Here is a 23,277-nt window from a genome sequence, read left to right as displayed (position 1 = left end):
AATGAATGATTCACAGAGAACCCAAGAATCAGTCAAACAAAACAAAAAAAAAAAAAAAATGAGAAGCTGGAGAACAACGTCAAATACTTACTGGGAAAATCTATAGACCTGGAAAATAGATCTAGGAGAGATAATCTGCAGATCATAGGACTTCCTGAAAACTATGACCAAAAAAAGAGCCTAGATTCTTTGTACAGGAAATTATCAAAGAGAACTGTCCAGAGATAATAGAAACAAAAGGGAAAGTAGATGTTGAAAGAATTCATCGAACTCCTTCTGAAATAGACCCTAAAAAAAGAACACCATGGAATATTGTGGCTAAGCTGCAGAATTACCACACAAAGGAGAAAATCTTGCAAGCAGCTACAAAAAAACAATTTAAATACCAAGGTGCCACAATAAAGGTCACCCAAGATCTGGCTGCCTCCACATTAAAAGATAGAAGGGGCTGGAACCTGATATTCTGAAAGGCAAAAGATCAAGGACTGCAACCAAGAATGAACTACCCATCTAAGTTTAGCATCTTTTTCCATGGAAGAAGATGGTTATTCAATGAAATAGAGGAATTCCATATGTTTCTAAGAAAAAAACCAGACTGAAACAAAAAATTTGATCTACATCCACAAGACTGAAGAGAAACAGAAAAAGGTACACAGAACCCTTGAGAACTATAACTCTGTTGTGGGTATATAAAAAGTACTCATGGATAATTTGATTTTACTGATATAAAAGAAAAAACGGGGGTGTAGTAAAGGGAAGGAGGTCGTCCTAGAAAAAGGGGAAGGAATAATAAAAAGAGGGAAACTACATCCCAGGAAGAGGCATAGAAAATACACCATATCTGAGGGAATTTAGAGAGGGGGAGAATCATTGTGTGAATCTTACTCTCATCAGAAGAGGCTCAAAGAGTAAATAATTGACATATTTGTTTTTCAGAGAATTTTCTCTCACCTCATTAAAAGGGGGGAGAGGAAAAGGGAAAAGGAAAAGGAGAATAAGGGAAGGGACGTGGAGGGAGTCCATAAGGGGGGTCTATAAATTGAATATTGGGGAAGAGGATTAGGGGGGTCAAGGGAAAAAGCATAATCTGGGGATAATAGGATGGCAGGAAATACAGAATTAGTAATTTTAACTGTAAATGTGAATGGGATGAACGCTCCCATCAAACGGAGACGGATAGCAGATTGGATCAAAAATCAGAACCTTACAATATGTTGTCTGCAAGAAACACACTTAAAGCAGGGAGATACATACAGAGTAAAGGTAAAATGTTGGAACAGAGCCTATTATGCTTCAAGTAAAGCCAAAAAATCAGGGGTAGCTATCCTTATCTCAGATCAAGCAAAAGCAGAAGTTGATCTAGTTAAAAAAGATAAGGAAGGAATCTATATCCTGCTGAAAGGTAACATACATAATGAAACCATATCAATACTAAACATATATGCACCAAGTGGTATAGCATCTAACTTTCTAAAGGAAAAGTTAAGAGAACTGCAAGAAGAAATAGACAGTAAAACTATAATAGTGGGAGATCTCAACCTTGCACTCTCAGATTTAGACAAATCAAACCACAAAACAAATAAGAAAGAAATTTAAAAAGTAAATAGAACATTAGAAAAACTAATTATGATAGACCTTTGGAGAAAACTGAATGGCAATAGAAAGGAATATACTTTCTTCTCAGCAGTTCATGGATCCTATACAAAAATAGACCATATATTAGGACATAAAGATCTCAAAATTAAATGTGGGAAGGAAGAAATAATAAATGCCTTCTTCTCAGATCACAATGCAATAAAAACTACATTCAGTAAAAAGTTAGGGATAAATAGACCAAAAAGTAATTGGAAAATGAACAATCTCATCTTAAAGAATGACTGGGTGAAACAGCAAATTATAGAAACAATTAATAATTTCACCCAAGATAATGACAATGATGAGACATCAAAGCAAAATCTGTGGGATGCAGCTAAAGCAGTAATAAGGGGAAATTTTATCTCTTTAGAGGCTTATTTGAAGAAAATAGAGAAAGAGAAGATTAACGAATTGGGCTTACAATTTAAAAGGCTAGAAAAAGACCAAATTAAAAACCCCCAACCAAAAATTAAACTTGAAATACAAAAACTAAAAGGAGAAATCAAGAATATTGAAAGTAAAAAAACTATTGAATTAATAAATAAAACCAAGAGTTGGTTTTATGAAAAAGCCAATAAAATAGATAAACCTTTGGTAAATTTGATCAGAAAAAAAAGAAAGAGGAAAATCAAATTGTTAGTCTTACAAATGAAAAGGGGGATCTTTCCACCAATGAAGAGGAAATTAGAGAAATAATAAGGAGTTACTTTGCCCAACTTTATGCCAATAAATTTGATAACTTAAGTGAAATGTATGACTTCCTCTAAAAATATAGGCTCCCTAGATTAACAGAGGAGGAAATAAATTGCTTAAATAGTCCCATTTCAGAAAAAGAAATAGAACAAGCTATTAATCAACTCCACAGAATAAAATCCCCAGGACCAGATGGATTCACATGTGAATTCTACCAAACATTTAAAGAACAATTAGCTCCAATGTTATATAAATTATTTGAAAAAACAGCGGATGAAGGAGTCCTACCCCAGGATAATACACTATGATCAAGTAGGATTCATACCAGGAATGCAGGGCTGGTTTAATATTAGGAAAACTATTAGTATAATTGACCATATTAATAATCAAATTAATAAAAAACATATCATCATCTCAATAGATGCAGAAAAAGCATTTGACAAAATCCAACATCCATTCCTACTAAAAACTCTTGAGAGTATAGGAATAAATGGACTATTCCTTAGAATAATCAGGAGCATATATTTAAGACCGTCAGTAAGCATAATATGCAATAGAAATAAACTGCAACCTTTCCCAGTAAGATCAGGAGTGAAACAAGGTTACCCACTATCACCATTACTATTCAATATAGTACTAGAAACGCTAGCCTCGGCAATAAGAGCCGAGAAAGAGATTCAAGGAATTAGAGTAGGAAATGAGGAAATCAAACTATCACTCTTTGCAAATGACATGATGCTATACTTAGAGAACCCCAAATACTCTGCTAAAAAGCTATTAGAAATAATTCAAAATTTCAGCAAAGTGGCAGGATACAAAATAAATCCACATAAATCTTCAGCATTTTTATATATCACTAACAAAATGCAACAGCAAGAGATACAAAGAGAAATTCCATTCCAAACAAATGTTGAGAGTATAAAGTATTTGGGAATCCATCTACCAAAGAATAGTCATGATTTATATGAGAAAAATTACAAAACACTTGCCACAAAAATAAAGTCAGATTTAAATAATTTGAAAGATATTCAGTGCTCTTGGATAGGCCGAGCGAATATAATAAAGATGACAATACTCCCCAAACTAATCTATTTATTTAGTGCTATACCAATCAGACTCCCAAGAAACTATTTCAATGATCTAGAAAAAATAACAACAAAATTCATATGGAAGAATAAAAGGTCGAGAATTGCAAGGGAACTAATGAAAAAAAAAAAAAAAACTCAGAGGAAGGTGGTCTAAGTGTACCTGATCTAAAGCTATATTATATAACAGCGGTCACCAAAACCATTTGGTATTGGCTAAGAAATAGACCAGTAGATCAGTGGAACGGATTAGATACAAAGGACAAGAAAGGGTACATCTATAGCAATCTAATCTTTGACAAACCCAAAGATACCAACATTAGGGACAAAAATTCATTATTCGGAAAAAAAATGTTGGGAAAACTGGAAATTAATATGGCAGAAATTAGATATGGATCCACACTTAACACCATATACTAAGATAAGATCAAAATGGGTCCATGATTTAGGCATAAAGAGGGAGATAATAAATAGATTAGAGGAACAGAGGATAATCTACTTCTCTGACTTGTGGAGGAGGAAGGAATTTATGACCAGAGGAGAACTAGAGATCATTATTGATCACAAAATAGAAGATTTTGATTACATCAACTAAATTTTTCTGTAGAAACAATACTAATGCAAACAAGATTAGAAGGGAAGTAACAAATTGGGAAAATATTTTTAAAAGCAAAGGTTCTGACAAAGGTCTCATTTCCAAAATATATAGAGAACTGACCCTAATTTATAAGAAACCGAACCATTCTCCAATTGATAAATGGTCAAAGGATATGCACAGACAATTCTCAGATGATGAAATTGAAACTATATCCACTCACATGAAAGAGTGTTCCAAATCACTACTGATCAGAGAATTGCAAATTAAGACAACTCTGAGATACTACTACACACCTGTCAGATTGGCTAAGATGACAGGAACAAATAATGATGAATGTTGGAGGGGATGTGGGAAAACTGGGACACTAATACATTGCTGGTGGAGTTGTGAAAGAATCCGGCCATTCTGGAGAGCAATTTGGAACTATGCCCAGAAGGTTATCAAACTGTGCATACCCTTTGACCCAGCAGTACTACTACTGGACTTATATCCCAACGAAATACTAAAGAGCGGAAAGAGACCTGTGTGTGCCAAAATATTTGTGGCAGCTCTTTTTGTTGTAGCTAGAAACTGGAAGATGAATGGATGTCCATCAGTTGGAGAATGGTTGGGTAAATTATGGTATATGAAGGTTATGGAATATTATTGCTCTGTAAGAAATGACCAGCAGGAGGAATGCAGAGAGGCTTGGAGAGACTTACATCAACTAATGCTGAGTGAAACAAGCAGAACCAGAAGATCACTGTACACTGAAACAACAATACTGTATGGGGATGTATTCTGATGGAAGTGGAAGCCTTCAACATAAAGAAGAGCCAACTCACTCCCAATTGATCAATGATGGACAGAGGTAGCTACACCCAGAGAAGAAACACTGGGAAGTGAATGTAAATTGTTAGCACTAATATCTGTCTGCCCAGTTTACATGTACCTTCGGAATCTAATGATTATTGTGCAACAAGAAAATGGTATTTACACTCATGTATTGTATCTTGGTTATATTGTAACATATGTAGAATGTATGGGATTGCCTGTCATCGGGGGGAGGGAGTGCAGAGAGGGGGGGATAATTTGGAAAAATGAATAAAAACAAAAAAGAATAATCCAATAATCTAGAGAAGGGCTTGAAAGGAAGGGGAGTTTTCTAGATCTCTAGATCAGATAAAACATATACACACAACCACTTTGTGGTAGGGATTTTTATTCCTAGAAATGATTTATTGAAAGTATAGAAAGCATAATTTTAATATTAAAAAAAGCAAACTGGGAAATGAAACAAATAATTGATGCCAAATCCTAACTTTAAAAATGAATGTCAATAGCAATAAGGAATAAGAAAAAAAACCTATAGGTGTGCAAAATCTACTTACCTTTTGATGAAGACATTGAACTGTCTTTTTTTAAATATATAAACTCTGGTTTTCAACACAGTTTCTGAAATGTAAAGCTGAATACTGATACACTTTTGAGATGACATTATGCAAATGAAAACATCACTGTCATTTGGAACATTGTTGCCCTTATCAGTTTTAATTCATTCCATATCCATTTACAGCAATAATGTTGCCAGTCTGTGTTCAGTTGATATTATATAATGAAATTGGTTATTTTAGTACTTTCCTTAAGTGACTTTCTAAGAGTCAGAAAGTGACTTTCTAATAAGATAGTTGTGTGGTTTGACTTTAACAAAGTGTACATACTTAGTAATAGTTAGAAAACATAAAGTAAACATGGCAGATAGGCTGCTGCTTTGTCCTTGATGTCCATGACTGGAAGAGTTATGAAACTAACCAAGGAATTTACAGATGCAATAGCAACTCTCTCATGCAACAGTACATTTCCAACTTTCTCACCAGATCCATCAAACATCTTTGTTATCTTAATGGCGACAGCCCAAATGACTTCCTACATACTTCTTGCACTGCCAACTGTAAAAGATGAATTAGTTTGCTCAAACACTTTATATTAATTTAAATCTAGTCTAGATATGTAATCAAAAATATTTTCTCCCCTACCAAGTTAACAGTTTCTCAAACCTACAAGTGTAAAATGAGCTAATAAGTATTTGCATGTTACCAAAAGCTTCTCAGAATTCACATCATTAAAGGTGTGTAAACTAGAAATGGAAAACAGCTATATCCTTGAGTCTACACTGATGTCATGGAAGGTAATTCTCCTATGTATACATTTTAGAGAGTGGTTAGGTCATTATTTCTTTAAGTGGTAGAGTAAATTGACCTCTAAAGAATGGAAATGATTGTATTGCTCAAGATCCAAGGCTAAAGCTGCCCATAGAATAGTCATTTTAGTGATCCAAAAGATCTAATCAAATGCGAATCTGAAAAGGTAAATTTATCCCAAGATGTATTGTGGTTTATTCTGTCTTTATGACAGTCTTTAATGAGGGAGGTGTACAATGCCTGCTGTTATTTTATTCTTCCATTATCTCTGAAGTACTTACTCTATGCCTAAATAAAGGTATTTGAGTATTTAGAAATGAATTCTAGCCTCTGCCCTCCTGAAATTTTCTGTGTGATTCTTTTTAAAAATAAAAATCCATTTCCTAAGATTCAGAAAAAAGCTTTAGGCTTCCTATTTGATTATTGAGTATACAAAGTATTGATTATTAGAATTAGTTGCATTGTATCTTTGTGGCCTAACTTTGCAATCTACTTAGTAGTCATTTATAAAACATATTCACCAATGGTCCTTTGCTATTTTCTTTAAGAAACATTTTTTTGTTTGTTTTCTAAAATAATTTAGTGAGGATATTTCCTTACTGATTTATCATCTTCTATCATCATCTATCATCATCATTATCATCCTGATAGGCAGATGAACCTTTTTTTGCTTTTGTCACAGTACTTTCAGTTACCCAACCTGTTTCTACCATTGTTCAAAAAAAGGATTGCCTCTCACTAGAATAGGGATAATTAAAATGCTTTGACAAGAGAAATGCACATTGAGATGAATTGGCTCAAGGACATATTAAAGCATTGCTTTTAAATCCTATAGATGGCTTTTAAGGAAGTTTCTGCTACCTTATATCTCTGAATACTATAAGCAACACACATGCTGACAAGTGAACATGGCAACTTTTCAAAATAAGAGGAAGACCATGCTAATTCTGTGGAACTCCAAATGTGTATCACAAGCAACAAATTCACCTTACAGCAGAACAGTATGTGAAGAGTAAAGTTTTTAGATAAGATATAACATATTCCTTTCACTTTCACAATTGATGCTCATGAGAGAGTGGTTACATTAAGCCCTATCTTCTCAGTTCCCTAAGGAAGCTTGAGTATTTACCTTGATCCTTTGGTAGGCATGGGATAGATGGCGAAATGTTGTTTAATGCACATAATATCCCCTTATGTTCACATCACCAGGGCCTGTTAGACCACAATTTCTCATCCTAAAACTTTTAGTCTAATCATCAGTCATAATTGCTTATGGTTCATCCTACTTTTAGCTCATGGTATACAATACTGTGTATTGTTTGATGCTATTTACCATGGAAAAGATGAAAAATGCTTTATATAACTGTTTCTTGGGAATATTGGGAAATGACATAGAAATATTTAGATTTGCCTACTGGCTTTCCACATTTTTCCATATTGGCTGAACCATAAAAACCATCACAACTACTAAAAACTCATATCCACTTTTAAATAGTTACTGGATTAATGATAAATTTTTCCTTTTAACTATTTTCATTTTAGTGATCAACTTCTTAGGAGAAAAGTCATTGTAGTCCCATTTTACTAAATAATCTTGATTTTTCTGTTAATTATACAGGGACAAGTATGGGAAGGAAAAGTCATTTAAAAGAATCAAGAAAGAGATTTGTCTTCTCAAATACTCTCAGAGAGTCTCAAGGCTCAGCCTATTACTTTTGTGGTGAGTAAAAATATCATAAAGGTATAGTAAGGCAAGGGTTTTTGTTTTGATCAAGATAATAGTTTACCAAAAATCAGACATTCAATTGCTTTTTTTAAATGTAAATTTTTATTTACAAAGCATATGCATGGGTAATTTTTCCAATATTGACCCTTGCATAACTTTTTGTTCCAAATTTTGCCCTTCTTATCCCCACCCTCTCCCTTAGTTGCTTAAAGGTAGTCCAATACATGTTAAATATGTTGAAATATATGTTGGATCAAATATATGTATACATATTTATATAGTTATCTTGTTGCAAAAGAAAAATCAGATCAAGAAAGAAGAAAAAGAAAAAAACTGAGAAAGAAAACAAAATGCAAGCAAATAACAACAGAGAGTGAGAATGCTATGTTGTGTTCCACACTCTGTTCCCATGGTTCTCTCTCTGGGTATAGATGGCTCTCTTTATTACTGCAAAAGTGGAACTGGTTTGGATCATCTAAATGTTGAAGAAAGCCACGTCCATCAGAACTGATCATCCTATACTCTTGTTGTTGCCATATATAGTAATCTGTTTCTGTTCATTTCACTTAGCATCAGTTCATGTAGTTCTCTCCAAGCCTCTCTGAAATCATCCTGCTGGTCATTTCTTACAGAAAAATAGTATTCCATAGTATTTATATGCCATAATTTATTCAGCCATTCTTTAATTGATGGGCATCCACTCAGTTTCCAGTTTCTTGAGACATAATTTTATTATTATTTATTATTATATTAATTATTATAAAAAATTTTGACAGTACCTTTGCATGAGCAATTTTTTATAACATTATCCTTTGTATTCATGTTTCCAAATTTTCCCCTCCTTCCCTTTACTCCCTCCCCTAGATGACAGGCAATCCCATACATTTTACATTTGTTACAATATAATCTAGATACAATAGATATGTGTAAATCCAATTTTCTTTTTGCACGTTAAGAATTAGATTCCGAAGGTATAAGTAACCTGGGTAGAAAGACAGTAGTGCTAACAGTTTACATTCAATTCCCAGTGTTCCTTCTCTGGGTGTAGTTGTTTCTGTCCATCATTGATCAACTGGAAGTGAGTTGGATCTTCTTTATGTTGATGATATCCACTTCCATCAGAATATATCTTCATACAGTATTGTTGTTGAAGTGTATAGTGATCTTCTGGTTCTGCTCATTTCACTCAGCATCAGTTCATGTAAGTCTCTCCAAACCTCTCTGTATTCATCCTGTTGGTCATTTCTTACAGAGCAATAATATTCCATAACCTTCATATACCATAATTTACCCAACCATTCTCCAAATGATGGACATCCATATATTTTCCAGTTTCTAGCCACTACGAAAAGAGCTACCACAAACATTTTGGCACATACAGGTCCCTTTCCTCTCTTTAGTATTTTTTGGGATATAGACCCAGTAGTAGCACTGATGGATCAAAGGGTATGCACAGTTTGATAACTTTTTGGGCATAGTTCCAAATTGCTTTCCAGAATGGCCAGATTTTTTCAGAACTCCACCAACAATGCATTAGTGTCCCAATTTTCCCACATCCCCTGCAACATTCATCATTATTTGTTCCTGTCATCTTAGCTAATCTGACAAGTGTGTTGTGGTATCTCAGAGTTGTCTTAATTTGCACTTCTCTGATCAGTAGTGATTTGTAACACTCTTTCATATGAGTGGATATAGTTTCAACTTCTTCATCTGAAAATCGAGACATGTAATTGTTGATAATAAGTCAAACTGTTCCCCCTCAGTGGGTCAGTGACAATGATGGGATTGAAAATACCAGATCTGTGAAGATGGGAAATGATCTAGCCATTCTTGAGAGCAATCTGGAACTATGACCAAAAGGTATGCCTAAAATAGTGCATACCTTTTGACCCAGCAGTGTCACTATTGGGTCTGTATCCCAAGGAAATCATAAAGGAGGGAAAAGGATCCAATGTGCAAAAATGTTTGTAGAAGCTCTTTTTGTTGTAACAAAAAAAAATCTGGAAAACTATTTCCTCATTTGGGGAATGGCTGAATAAGTTTTGATATATGAAGATAATTGAATGTTTTTATTCTATAAAAATGATGAACAAGCTGATTTTAGAAAGGCCTGGAAAGATTTATACAAACTGATGTTGAGCAAAACAAACAGAACCAGGAATTCATTGTGCACAAAAATAGCAAGAATTTGCATTGATCAGCTATGAAAGACTTGGTTCTTAGCGTTTCAGTGATCTAACACAATCCCAACAGACTTTGGACAGAAAATGTTATCTGCAACCAGAAAAAGAACTCTGGAGATTGAATGTTTTTTCCCCCATGTTTTTTTTCCTTTTGCTCTATTTTTTCTCTCCCAACATAATTCAAAAGCAATGATTATTAAAACAATTTTTTTAAAAAGAAAATTCCAGACTTACGGAGACCCCCAAAGAGGCTGACTGTTCTATTTATCTAAGCAAAATTGAGGGTCCCACTTTACACTAATTAGTGAGCAGATGCCCCAGGGACTAGGAGTAAAAATTTTATTTTGATAATGTGAAAGAGTTTTCATTTTGAGCTAGGCTGAAAAGTTGAGATTGATTAAATGGAGAATAAGATGGATTATAAAGAAATATTGATTATTAAATAACACATTATATTACTTTTCTTAACTTTTGATCTAGTTTTATACTTCCAACTTCCTATAAGTCATTTGGATTTCATTGCTTCAAATAGAATGCATGCAAAATTAAAGTTAAAATCACCTCCATCTTCATAATGGTTCCTCTTAACATTTATTATATGTTATTATACTTCTATTCTTCTAGTCTAGAAACTATAATAAATGAAATAACAATACACGTTAGAGTGCTCTTATGTTTGAGAAGCATAATCTTTTGAACATTAAATCAAATTTCCTGTTGACTCTCTCTCTTCTTCTTTCCTTTCTCTTTTCCTTCCTGTCTCCTCTTTCCTCTCAGTTATTTCCTGTTCCTCTATGTTTGTTGTTATTCACTTGTGGCAGTTGTATGTGCCTACTTCCTGACAGTATTTAGCAAAGATACTGGAGTTTTTCATTTCCTTATCCACCTGCTTCCATAGATGAGGAAAATGAAGTAAACAGAGTTATTGACTTACCCAGGATTACCCAGCTAGTGAGTATCTAGTACTAGTTTAGAAATCAGGTTTTCCTGATTCCAGAATTAGAGTCACTATACCACCCATTGCCACCATCTCTGTTTATGGCACCAAAACTTGTATTCCTTTTTTTTATTTGTAAAGGGATCAGGTCAGGAAGGGCCATATTCTGAGTGTAAAGCTCACAGAAAATCACACACCATGAATCTAATAACTAACTAACCTATATGAAACCTTCCCAAGAGTAACAATCTGAAAATGACATTTATAGATATATAACTTTGCCAGAACTTGAAGATAACTCTGCATTTACTCAGAAAGGACCTAAACTAAAATTAAATTGTCATCAATAAAATAAATGATATGCGAACCTGGAAATTATGACTTATTTTGAGTTCTTGATGGAGATTATAATATATCTATGACTTATCTTAGGCAATTTTTGTTTTCTTTCTGAAGTTCCTCAAAAGTTATCTGCCCCAAATACAAAAAGATATTGAAAAGTTGTGTGGGTACCAGTATAATATATGGGCTGCCAGTGTTAGCCTTTCTTATACTGTATATCCAGCATACCCCTTTTCAGAGTACATGGTTTCCTTTACTTTTTTTTATATTTCCTATACATGAAACATGATAAGAAATGTTTTACTTTACTTACAACTAACATGTAGCTTTTCATTGTCCTTCGAATAACTTGTGTTATTTTTTTTGTTTGTTTTTTTTGGGGGGTAGAACTTGGGGAGAGGACCAGGACTATATTAAAAGAAATGTAGTTTTTAGCCATACATGTGATATACTAAGATGATGAAAACAGCAAATTGAAATAACATGCTAGATGTGACTATTGCACTACCACAGACGTCTTTAATTATTTATTATACTGTAGCTATAATCATTTTTCCTTTCAAAGCATCTCTGTATGTTACCCATTGCTCTTATTTCTCACAGAAGTCACCCTAAATCCCTGGCTCCCATCTACTTTTTTAGCTTCTTATACCTTATACTTCCTTGACTCCATTAATCCTGTAATCCCGTAATACTGGTCTCCTTGCTGTTTCTCAGATACATCATTATCTCCCAATTTTAGACATTTTCACTGGCTGTCCCTTATATCTAAGATTCTCTCCCTCCTCATCTCTATCTACTGTATTCCATAGCTTTATACTTTATTAGTATTACAAAATCCTTTTTTATAAGCATTTTCTAATCCCTCTTAATGCTAGTTACTTTTCTCTGTTGATTATTTTCAATATTTATCTTACATACTTTATTTATAACTGTTTGCATATTGTTTCTCCAATCAGATAGTTGAGAATAGACTTCTGTTGTTTTTATTGTGTTTTGCTTTTTTTTTTTTGTATCCCTAGAATTAAGCAGTCCCTACCATATATAGATGCTTAATAAAACAAACATTGACTAACCCACTCATAAAAAGGGCAGATTCATCAATTGGGAATGGCTGAATAAGTTATGGCCTAAGAAATAATGGAATGTTATTGTTCTATAAAAATGATAAACAAGCTGATTTTTGAAAGGCCTGGAAAGATTTACACAAAATGATGCTGAGTGAAATGATTAGAACCAGGAATACAGTGTACATAGTAACAGCAAGATTGTGTATTGATGAACTATGAAAGACTTGGTTATTCTCAGGGGTTCAGTGATCCAAGGCAAATCCCAAAAAACTTTGGATAGAAAACATGGTCTGCATTCAAAGAAAAAGAACTATGGACATGAATGTAAATGAACACATGCCATGTTCACTTTTTTTTTTTTTTCTTTTTCTTCTGTTTTTTTTTTTTTTTCCTTCTTGGCTTATCCCTTTTATTCTGATTTTTCTCTCAACCTGATTTATAAAGAAATATGTATTAAAAATTAATGTACTTATATAATCAGAAAAAGATAATACAATAATAAAAATAAATTTTAAAAAATATTAAAAAGGACAGATTGAAGGTGTGTAAAATCATGTTAGATTTCAAGTTAGAAAGAGAGGAGCTTGTTTAAATATTTTCCCTGTGGCAGCTAGGCAGCAGTGGATAGAATACCAGCCCTGAAGTCAGGAGGACCTGAGTTCAAATTTGACCTCGGACTTAACATTCCCCAGCTGTGTGACCCTGGGCAAATCACTTAATCCTAATTGCCTCAGAAAAAAAAAAAAAAAAGTTTCCCCCCTTCTTCTCATGCTTTACTAATAACTCAATAACTCATCTCCACAGGACTTTTCCTACTATGCTGTGCTGATGTCTTCTTTCCCCCACTCAATTTTCAGCTTCTTTTTATATTTTATATCCCCTCATTAGAATATAAATATCCTTAGGGCAGAGATTCTTTTTTTTTTTTTTTTTTTCCTGCTTCTATTTGTCTTCCCAATGCTGAGCACAATTCTTGGAACAAACGTGTTTAATAAATGCTTATTGAATAACTGACACTTTCTTTTTGAACTTGGTTAAGTCAGAAAACCTCTCTTGGCGTCCTGTAGTATCTTCATCTGTCAATGAACATATTGAACCAGGTAACCTTTGACATCCCTTAAAGCTTTAAAATGATGATCCTATGATCCTATGAGTCTTATAGCTCTTCACCAAGTTTGAATTACTCTGCTTAGTTTTTTTTCCCCTAAAAATAACAAACTATTCTCATCTTATCTATACAAATATATTTCCCATTTCTGAAATAGTCAAAAACATCTGTAATCTCATTGACTTAGTAGTTCCCTCTGATGATACAGAGAATAACGCCTTGACAACTGTCTTTTCTGGATGACTCTTGTCCATATCTACCCATACATTCAACACAGAGGCTTTGCCCAAATTTTTAAATGTCTTCATTTCATTTTCCTGACACTGCAACAGAACTAATGGAGCATTCTAGCTGACACCCTGTCATGCAGACCCCCAACATATGACGAGTCTGTCTTCTTTTTTTTTTTCCATATAATTGCATGAAATTAGTTCATTTAGTTTCTCATTGGTTAAATGGTCCAGCATACTTACACTTACCATGGACTTCACTAATCTGAATGAATGAAAATAAATATAATGTACGCATAACTACATATTTGTGCTAAACACTGGGGATATGAATTTGAGCAAAATAATGCCTTACCTCAAGGAGCTTACATTATAATACAACAGACATTACATAAAAAGAAGCTAAAAGGTGAGGAATAGATAAGGACTATACAGAGTAGCATGATTTTAGAAATGTCTAAGAAGTAATGTGCTGGCTTCATTTCAGGAACTTATTAGAGCCCAGGTTCCTGAGGTGATTGAATTTAGGCAGCTTTGATGGAAGAGGGTCAAGTATGATGATTGAATTGGAGATAGGTTGGTCTGGAAATGGTCTATTTCTGGGCAAGTGAAATTAAAGACCAAGAAAAAGAGTGTCTCTTTGTGATACTCATTTTTAAATTTTTTTGAAACTTGTATTTCCTGATTTATTACCATGTGGTAACATGGATAAAATTCTGATATTAAAAAAAAACTGAATCTTTACTTTTAAAGTAAGTTTAAGGTCATTAAAGAGCTTTGCAATTTTCCAAAGACAAAACAGTCAAATTTTTTCCTCCTTTTCAACCAGGGCTCAATTCATTGCCCTCTCTACTGTCTGTCCCAGAAATACTTATTTATTTTTTTTGACAAATTGTAGAAACTATGCAAATGAATATTATAATCGGGAGACATGTTGCCATTTAATCTATTGTATGAGATTGGTCAAATCACTCTCCTTTGAATAATTTCAGATTTTTTTTTCCATGACAGTTGACAGTGTTATAGGAATTGATATTATTAGTACAATGTCACCCATAAACAAGAACATCTGAAGCAGGTCACACTACAAAAGAAATCCACCTTCAGCTTTGACTCTTCCCATTACATTCCAACAAACATTTCTGTTAAAGATACTGGTTTTTATTCACTTTCACCTGCATGAATGCTACTCAATTCTACTTTTATAATTTTATTCCTGCTGCTTCTAAGGCCTCATCAACCCCCTCCCTATCTAGATTATGCTTTTCCAGTGTTTCTTTTTCTTCATTTCTATTCCATCTTTTAAGGTACAGTACAATTCTAACTTTCTTTATGAAGATTTTATGTAGGAGAGGAGAGATGGTAATAGCAGAGAATTTATTTTAATTACAGTCTAACAAAAATCCCTTACTTCAAGAATACCAGGTAAGCCATATTAGCTTCTGAGCTTGGTCCTGGCCCTTTTTTTCTTAAAATGTGGAGTTGCCACCATTTAGTGAATCTTGAAAAATTCCTATGTGAAATACCAGAATGAACAAAGAGAAAGGGATAAGAGAAATACAGAGTGATAGTGAAATAGAGACAGAGGCAGAAGCAGTTAGAGATTCCCAAAGACAGAAACACAGAGAGACAAAAAAAGACAGAGAAATATAATTTTCTACTCTTTTGTGGATCAGACTTTCTTTTAAAAATAGAAATGCATGCTAGGAGTAGTTTTATAGTTATCATGATTCTGGAGGGAGCCTTAAATTTTGAATAATTCATGAAAATCAAGATGTCTGGTAGTAAGAAAGTCTTTAAAAATCAGACTTTAGAGCTAGTTGTTGAACTGGGGTATCTTCATTTCTCACTCCACCTATAAATACAATGGCCTTCATAAAAAAAAGACTATATTAAATAATAGGATTATATCAGTAGGCAATCAATAATATGCACACTCTAACCACATGGTAAAAACAAAGACATTTTTAGAAATAGACTCACATAAAACCAGCAGCAAATATCCATCTTTCACTTAACCATAAAATGAAATTCTTTATGCAAAATGTCTTTCTTTACCAGTTCTCTTTAGAAATCTTTTCTAAATATTAGTGCCCCCTTGTGTTATTTATTAGAACAATCTTCAACAACTTATATTTTTATGTTTTCTCCTCTTTCTACCTCATCCTTTCTCTAGCACAAAATCTTTTCTTATTTCATAATATGAGTTAAAATTAAAATGAGTATTGCAAATCTATTCTAGCACCAGCTTCTGAGTTTTCCATTGTGCACTGCCATTATGTGGTGAATGATGATGAATTTAAATTATTTTCTTAAAAGAGGTCACACATTATCTATAACCCAAGGTGAAGGATTTTTAAAGACTTTTAAGAAACAAGTTTATTATTTTCATTTTATTTACTTTCTAACTCCTTGGATGAAAATGTCATTCACAGAAGAACCAAGGCCAACATTTCATTATGATTCACCAAGCATGTTCTTTGGTATAAATATTTTAAAAACCAATCATCATTTTGGTATTTTCTTTCTACAAGTTTTCAACTCACAAAGTGAGTTGTAATAATATTACAGTTATATATTATTCTTCAAGATTTTTAAACTTTATTAAAACAACAATCAAAAAGAAAAAGCTAAATCTAAAGCCTGATAATTGAAGGAAAAGCTCACTGATCTGTTAACCATATATTATAATTATCACTTCTTACTATGACCCTATTCATTAACTATTTCCTTCCCACAAGAAACTTAATCTCTATCCCTGTCCCTCACTCCTATTCCCAGCTCTAAGATATGAAATTTTTGCCTTATTTGGCCAGAAACAGGATTCCAAATCATTGCCCATTACTATTTCCTGAAATCTTTTCACCATACCCAGCTAAGATACTGTATTTACTTTCCATACTGTATCTTTTATGTTTTATATTTTCCCAATAGAATTTAAGCTTTGTTAAGGTAGAAACTATCTTGTTTACTTTATTTGTATTCCCTGGAATAATGTTCTATTCATCTTTGCCTCTATCTCTATGTCTCTTTCTTAGTCCCTCCTCTTCTTCATTTCCCTATGTTTCTAACTGAGATCAAACAGGCCCTCTGAAAGCATAATTCTTCCTCTCCATCCAATTACTTGAAACTATTTGTAGGAATAGCACCATCTGGTTCTATATAATGGGAGTAGCCCAGGAATGTCCAAGGCCAGGGAAGATTAATAATTGAATGTTTGTATTTGAGTTCACAAGAAGATATATCAAGTATAATGAAGCAGGCCCTGTGTTGATAATGCTAATAATGAGTATATTTATGACAAAAAGGATTTGTATTGTACTAACAATGATCAGAGAAGTAAATTTCTCTATTTATGATTATCATGGGTAATTCATACCTAGCTACTTGTGGAATTTCTTAAATTTCAACGTTTTGGCTAAAATTCTTTCTGTCTTGTTGTGATATATAGAATTCTGATGTTATACATTAATAATTTCAATTCTTTAATTCTTACTGATTTTTTAAAAACCTTCCCTATTAAAATGCACACATTTCTGGGAAAGTTAACACCTCAAACTATTACTACATAATAATTTAGAAAATATTTTATATGCAAAAATTATAAGATAAATAATGAAAAGAAACTGTAGAGATTTTAAAAATTAATTTCCTTATTTTTAATGAGAAAAAAATGAGTTCCAAAGAATTAGGGTGACCTGCCCAAGACATACATTTATTAAATCTAATGCAATATTTTTCAATTCTCTCTTGAGATTAAAGCTGTTTTATCATACCCTTTATGCTGATACACTGCAAATTGGTTGACTTTAATTCTGTCTAGGAATATAAGAATATTTCAGTATACATTGCATATGTCCTTTTCCCATCCACAAAATTTTGAAACGCATCATTGAAAATGGAAATGATAGAATGCCAAATAGTTCAACCAATAAATGCTTTAAGGAATTATTAAGTTCCATTTTTTCAGTTGTTACCAATACAAAGATGAAAGCAAAAAAAAATATCTTCAAGGAATTTATGTGAAAAGACTTATTTCATTTAATTCATAATTATGTTTATGAAACAGGACAAAGAAAAGAGAAAATGACCATCAAGAGATGGGTATATACCCCAAATGGAATTAAATAGAAGATATGTTTTAACCCAATAGCAGCACTATCTAACTCACTTTTTACATGCTTTGTTTAGATTCTAGGAACTGATCATTTAAGATAGAGGTGATAATAAGAGAGAAGATAGAGATGGTAAAATGTCCTCAAATCACAATGTTTATGTCAAAATTCTTTTGTTATCTAGTGTGGTAGCTGTGTCTCTCTGTTGCATGTCATTTTCAAATTTTTATGAGTTTACAGATTGAGGGTAAAGTAGAGATTATTAGCAATCAATTATCACCACTAATATTTGATATAGTGCTAGATATATCAGCTATAATAGAAATAGAAAAAGCAAAATATAAATTGAGGGAATAGCTATCAAACATATTATTATACTGGGGCTTTATGAAGTTGATAAAACAGGTTCCTGAAAGAATCAACTAATTGAAACAATAATAATAAACTTTAAAAAGTATAAAATAAGTCCATGTAAATCAGAAATCAGCAGGAAGAGATAGATAAATTTTATATAAAATAACTATAGAATTTACAAAATAATTGGAAGTATAATCACCAAAACACATATAGGAACTCTATAAATTCAACTTTGAAATTGAAAAATGAAGACAGGCTCAAGTATTTGGAGAAATAGTCATTGACATAAGTAAATTGAGACAATGATACATATTATAATACTATCTGAATTAATTTGCTCATTCAATGTTATATATAAAACTTTAAAGAACTAGAAAAAAATATATGGCAAACTATGCTTAGTACAAACTCTAGGTAAGAGTGTTTTTTTTTTCTTCCAAAGTTTCCAACAATAGTTGTTTTTTTTTTTTCATAATTATAATAATAAAATCCAGAACAATGTCCCTTTCTGGTTTATCTACCTATAGAAGGATACATTTACTACTAATGCAAATTAGGAAGTATTCAGACAGTCAGATTTTATTTTTTGTTTGTTATTTGGCAGACAGTGAAAGCAAATAGATAACTGAAATTTAATTTATTTTATTATACCTGTGTTATTAGACTTATTGTCTTTTTTAAACTTTTTATCTTTTTTCTTTACTATTCAGGTATTCTGCAGTATTTTCTGACAATAATAACTTGTTTTTCAGTGTAGTAGATTATAGAATCATATATTTTTCGCTAGTAGGGATATGAGAGGTCCCACACCCTAATTTTAATAAGGAAGAAGTAATGCTATAAGGTTAAAAGGTTTGTTCAAAACAAGTATAGCAAGTAACATGGCTAGGAGGCTCTATGATTCAAATTGCATCCTGGGACTTCTGGAACAAATTCTTTCCCTTATATAACATTAGATCTTTATATATTCTCCATCATGCTTCTCTGCCTCCAAGATATCCTTGAATGAGTAAACCTTCTCAATATAAAAAGCTGCCCTATTTTATCATAAGGAATACATTTCCAGTTTTAATCAAGCCACAGATTCATCAAACTAAAGTCTCATTAATGCCTTCGAAGTCAAACTTACTTTCTCATTTAAGAACTATCTTGCTTTTTAATTAAACTTTGAGGTTCTATGTATCGATGCATATACATATGTTATAAGTATGTAACACCTATGTGTATATGTGTAGGTATATATAATCACCTGATATTGGATTCCTTACTGAATATGGTTTTCTCTGATATTTATGGTATAAATTGGTGAATATATCCATATCTTTGTATAGATATGTTCACCAATCTAGAGATAGATATATGAAAATCTCTTTCTCATTTTTTTTACTAGTTTTTGTAAGCATACTCTATAATGGGTCAAGATACTATTATCTCTATAGTAAGCTGAAATTCAGAAATCCAAATTGTATTCTCAGAAATAATTTTCCCATTTTCAAATAGTATTTTCCCAATTACATGTCAAGACAATTTTTAGTATTCGATTTTTATTAATTTTTTTATTCAATAATATTTCATTTTTACAAACACATGCAAAGATAGTTTTCAATATTCACCTTTGGAAAACCTTGTGTTCCAAAATTTCTCTCTCTTTCCTCCTCTTTCCTCTGCAAAACAGCAAACTAATATATGTTAAACATGTACAATTCCTCTAAACATATTTTTTTTAAATATAAGAACTTTCTTTTTTTATTTTATTTTATAATTATAACTTTTTTTGACAGTACATATGCATGGGTAATTTTTTACAACATTATCTCTTGCACTTACTTCTATTCAGATTTTTTCCCTTCCTTCCCCAACCCCCTCCCCCAGATGGCAAGCAGTCTTATATATGTTAAATATATTACAGTATATTCTAGATACAATATATGTGTGTAGAACCGAATTTTTTGTTGCACAGGAAGAATTGGATTCAGAAGGTAAAAATAACAGTTTACACTCATTTCCCAGTGTTCCTTTTCTGGATGTAGCTTATTCTGTCCATCATTGATCAATTGGAATTGGATTAGCTCTTCTCTATGTTGAAGAAATCCACTTCCATCAGCATACATCCTCGTACAGTATCATTGTTGAAGTGTATAATAATCTTCTGGTTCTGCTCGTTTCACTCAGCATCAGTTGATGTAAGTCTCTCCAAGCCTCTCTGTATTTCTCCTGTTGGTCATTTCTTATAGAACAATAATATTCCATAACATTCATATACCATAGTTTACCCAACCATTCTCCAATTGATGGACATCCATTCCTCTTCCAGCTTCTAGCCACTATGAAAAGGGCTGCCACAAACATTTTGGCACATACAGGTCCCTTTCCCTTCTTTAGTAGTTCCTTGGGGTATAAGCCCAGTAGTAGTATGGCTGGGTCAAAGGGTATGCACATTTTGATAACTTTTTGGGCATAATTCCAGATTGCTCTCCAGAATGGTTGGATTCTTTCACAATTCCACCAACAATGCATCAGTGTCCCAGTTTTCCCACAGCCCCTCCAACATTCATCATTATTTGTTCCTGTCATCTTTAGCCAATCTGACAAGTGTGTAATGATACCTCAGAGTTGTCTTAATTTGCATTTCTCTGATCAATAGTGATTTGGAACACTCTTTCATATGAGTGGAAATAGTTTTAATTTCATCATCTGAAAATTGTCTGTTCATATCCTTTGACCATTTATCAATTGGAGAATGGCTTGATTTCTTATAAATTAAAATCAATTCTCTGTATATTTTGGAGATGAGGCCTTTATCAGAACCTTTAACTGTAAAAATTTTTTCCCAATTTGTTACTTCCCTTCTAATCTTGTTTGCATTAGTTTTGTTTGTGCAGAAACTTTTTAATTTGGTATAATCATAATGTTCTATTTTGTGATCAATAATGCTCTCTAGTTCTCCCTTGGACACAAACTCCTTCCTCCTCCACAAGTCTGAGAGGTAAACCATCCCATGTTCCTCCAATTTATTTATGATTTCGTTCTTTATGCCTAAATCTTGGACCCATTTTGATCTAATCTTAGTATGTGGTGTTAAATGTGGGTCCATGCCTAGTTTCTGCCATACTAATTTCCAGTTTTCCCAGCAGTTTTTGTCAAATAATGAATTCTTATCCCAAAATTTGGGATCTTTGGGTTTGTCAAAGATTAGATTGCTATTTTTATTCACTATCTTGCCCTGTGAACCTAACCTATGCCATTATCAACTAGTCTATTTCTTAGCCAATATCAAATGGTTTTGGTGACTGTTGCTTTATAATATAACTTTAAATCAGGTACACTTAGACCACCTTCCTCTGACTTTTTTTTTCATTAGTTCCCTTGCAATTCTTGACCTTTTATTCTTCCATATGAATTTTGTTGTTATTTTTTCTAGGTCATTAAAATAGTTTCTTGGGAGTCTGATTGGTATAGCGCTAAATAAATAGATTAGTTTGGGGAGTATTGTCATCTTTATTATATTCGCTCGGCCTATCCAAGAACACTGAATGTCTTTCCAATTATTTAAATCTGACTTTATTTTTGTGGCAAGTGTTTTGTAATTTTGCTCATATAATTCCTGACTCTCCTTTGGTAGATATATTCCCAAATATTTTATACTATCGACTGTTATTTTGAATGGAATTTCTCTTTGTATCTCTTGCTGTTGGATTGTGTTGGTAATGTATAAAAATCCTGAGGATTTATGTGGATTTATTTTGTATCCTGCGACTTTGCTAAAATTCTGAATTATTTCTAATAGCTTTTTAGCAGAGTCTTTGGGGTTCTCTAAATATACCATCTTGTCATCTGCAAAAAGTGACAATTTGATTTCTTCATTTCCTACTCTAATTCCTTGAATCTCTTTCTCGGCTCTTATTGCCGAGGCTAGAGTTTCTAGTACTATATTGAATAGTAATGGTGATAGTGAGCAACCTTATTTCACTCCTGATCTTACAGGGAAAGTTCTAGTTTATCACCATTACATATGATGTTTACTGAAGGTTTTAAATATATACTCCTTATTATTTTAAGGAATAGTCCATTTATTCCTATACTCTCAAGCGTTTTTAGTAGGAATGGATGTTGGATTTTATCAAATGCTTTTTCTGCATCTAAACATATATGTTGTGCAAAAAAAAAAATCAGATCAAACAAGAAAAAACATAAGAAAGGAAATAAAATAAGCAAGCAAACAAACAATAGCAACAAAAAGTAAAAATACTAAACTTTGATCCACATTCATTCTCCATAGTTTTATCTCTCTGAATGTGGATGGCACTTTCCATCACAAGTCTACTGGAATTTCTTTGAATCACCTCATTGTTGAAAAGAACCAAGTCCATCACAATTGATCATCACATAATCTTTTAACTGTGTAAAATTTTCATTTATTCTTTTCATTTCTCTTCCCCAGGGAAGTAGAAGGGGAAAAGGGAAAGGAAAGAGAAAGGTCAATAGAAGGGAAAACAGAAGTAGAGGGGAAAAGGATAAGAAAGGGATAAAGGGCTATAAAAGAGAAGGGTTTTTTCAAGGAGGTGATGGTCAGAAGCAAAACACTGGGGAGTAGGGCAAACAAAAGGAAAAAGAAAAGTATAACTTGGAGAAAATTAAGATGGTGGGAAATACAGAGTTAATAACTTTAACTGTGAATATGAATGAGTGAAATTTCCCATAAAGTGGAAGTGTATAGCAGACTGGATTAAAAGTCAGAATCTTACAATATGTTTTTTTTTTTTGTTTGTTTGTTTGTTTGTTTGTTTGTTTGTTTGTTTTTAACAAGAAACATATTTAAAGCAGAGTGATACATGCTGAGTAAAGATAAAAGGCTGGAGCAGAATCTCTTACTCTTCTTAGCAACATCTTGCTAAAGGATATCATAGATAAGGAAGTAATACCAATACTTAACATAATGCACCAAATGGTGTAATATCCATATTCATAGAGGAGAGGTCAAGAGAGCTTCAAGAAGAAATAAATAGCAAAACTCTGCT

At 32.7% G+C, this 23,277-nt stretch overlaps 1 long non-coding RNA gene across 2 annotated transcripts in view; it reads left to right on the top strand.

Annotated features, from left to right (window-relative positions):
* Positions 1–7,808: 7,808 nt before the first annotated feature.
* The window catches only part of LOC141541211 (uncharacterized), a 106,337-nt gene continuing 90,868 nt past the window's right edge, over positions 7,809–23,277 (top strand). For both annotated transcript variants that reach the window (XR_012481687.1, XR_012481686.1), the window contains exon 1: positions 7,809–7,911. This is a non-coding gene — a long non-coding RNA (uncharacterized LOC141541211). The remainder of the gene's footprint in view (positions 7,912–23,277) is intronic.

This window comes from Sminthopsis crassicaudata, chromosome 4 (assembly GCF_048593235.1).
Source record: "Sminthopsis crassicaudata isolate SCR6 chromosome 4, ASM4859323v1, whole genome shotgun sequence".
NCBI classification, from domain to species: domain Eukaryota; kingdom Metazoa; phylum Chordata; class Mammalia; order Dasyuromorphia; family Dasyuridae; genus Sminthopsis; species Sminthopsis crassicaudata.
The sequence above is the reverse complement of the archived record's forward strand: the minus strand, read 5'-3'. Positions and strand labels throughout refer to the sequence as shown.